At 54.3% G+C, this 2,053-nt stretch overlaps 1 pseudogene; it reads right to left on the reverse strand.

Annotated features, from left to right (window-relative positions):
* Positions 1–209: 209 nt before the first annotated feature.
* Positions 210–1,509, reverse strand: LOC147677719 (Golgi integral membrane protein 4-like; annotated as a pseudogene).
* Between the last annotated feature and the right edge of the window lie 544 nt (positions 1,510–2,053).

Raw genomic sequence — 2,053 nt, forward strand, 5'->3', positions numbered from 1 at the left:
TTAAATTCCTAATTTGGCCCCTTGGATGGAGAGCTTGCACAGTTCCCTTTCTCTTTCACACACACTGGAGTATAGAGCTATCAAAGGTTGTTAGCCGTCTCTCCGTATGGCACTGAATCTGATCAGCATCAAGGGTCAGATTTCCTGTGTACTCGCCAACAGGGCGTAAAAGGCATCCCATTCTTGTCCACCGTCCAGGTCACAATGTCTTAGCCAATATTCATGTTCCTAAATTTATCATAGTAGATGGTGCTGTTTCTGATGGTGAAGTTTATCGTCTTTAAGTCTTTCAACAGCTCCTCTCCAGCCTGGTTGCTATTCACCGTCCTCTAGAAACGCACCGCACGGCTATCTCTATCATTCGATAGCCACAGAGGCAAGGCTGGCTGTGGCAGAACTTCAAGAGGCCCTGAAGACTACCAACAATTGTCTGATAGATTCCATAGCCTCTGCATCACTTTCTGGGGTTTTCTTCCCAGAGTCTGTTGGCGTCTCCAGATTGTTCGCTTGGAGTCCAGTCAGAACTTCAAGAGACCCCGTCGGGGGTGCCAACAATTTTCCGATAGATCCTGCAGTCTGGGCAGCACGTTCTGGGGTTTTCTTCCCAGAGTCTGTTGGCGTCTCCAGATTGTTCGCTTGGAGTCCAGTCAGAACTTCAAGAGACCTCGTCCGGGGTACCAACAATTTTCCGATAGATTCTGCAGCCTGGGCAGCACTTTCTGGGGTTTTCTTCCCAGAGTCTGGCGGTGTCGCCGCAGTATTCGCTTGTAGGCGAGTCTGTTCGCGAATGCGCTGCAATTCAGCATCTAAGGCTCTGGAAGGCTTCTCATCTGGGGCCTGTAATTGCAATGGGTGGTGCCTCAGGGCTGGGACCAGCTTGTAGCTTGGAATCCTCCGAAGAGCTTCATTCAGCTGCTGCATCTTATTCAGCTGCTCCTGCGCACTACGCAGCTTAGCGCGGACCTCTTCAAATGCATTGCGAAGAACTGTACTGTCTTCCAATAGTTTCGATATTGTATCCATCAGCATCTCCACGTGGTTCTCCTTCTCCCGCTGGAGCTGGGCGTATTTCTGGTTGTGGCTCTCCAACGCGCGCCGGTTTTCCAGCTTTAGGGCGTTATACTGCGCCTGTAAGTCCAGGAGCTGCTTCTTGGCTCCTTCATGCTGGTTCTTCAGGGTCATGTGCCGAGAGGGGAGGGTGACGTCGGGGTTCATGGCGCCTTCCTTCTCCTTGCTCAGGGCTTCTTGAGCTTTTAATTTATGTACCCCAAAATCTTCCTGGGTCTTGTGCTCCGCGCGCTCCTTCTCAAGGGACTGCTCCAGACTGGACCGCTGCTCATACATCACTTCCACCAGGCCGGAGAGCGTCTCCTGCTGCTGCTGAAACTGGAGCTGTGAGTGCCTGTACAGGTAGATCACGGACCCCAGGCACGTCACGAAGGCCAGCAGGCAGAAGACTACCTGCAGAATCCTCGTCTGCCTGCGAAACCCGCAGGCGCAGAGTCCCATCATGGCCGGAGAGCTTGGTTCCTCGTCAGGAGGTCCGGGCCCTCGGACTCCCGTGATCATCTTGACCGCAATGTCCGACTGACAGACTTATGGGTCCTGCGCGGCCTTACATAGCCCTGCTGAGCCCCCCGGATTATGACGTTATTGTGATTCAGAGCACCGCACTGTGACGTCGAGTCAACGCGCCTTGCGTCCCAGACAGCATCAACCCTGGCTGTCTAAGTAGTCCGCGCCCTGAGCAGTGCAGCTTTGCCATCCCGTGTGTAGGTCACTGCACGTGCTGTGTGTGCGCCTTTCCGGGGCACGCCTGGCCCTTCAGAGCCTGTGAGGGGCTCCTCGACCCCTGACATGGATGGATGCGATCAAAGACTCTGAGGTGAATCTTCCTGCAGGAAGCACGTGGCCTTCGACGCACAGCGCATCCCTTTCTCCGTGGAAGTGGCCCGTTTCCACAACGCTGCACTCTGTGCGTCCGAGGGACCAGAGAGTCTGCAGCCAAACTCTCACCAGATCTGACACCAGAACACCTCCTGGTATCGGAAAC

This window comes from Lissotriton vulgaris, chromosome 12 (assembly GCF_964263255.1).
Source record: "Lissotriton vulgaris chromosome 12, aLisVul1.2, whole genome shotgun sequence".
Taxonomy (NCBI): Eukaryota; Metazoa; Chordata; class Amphibia; order Caudata; family Salamandridae; genus Lissotriton; species Lissotriton vulgaris.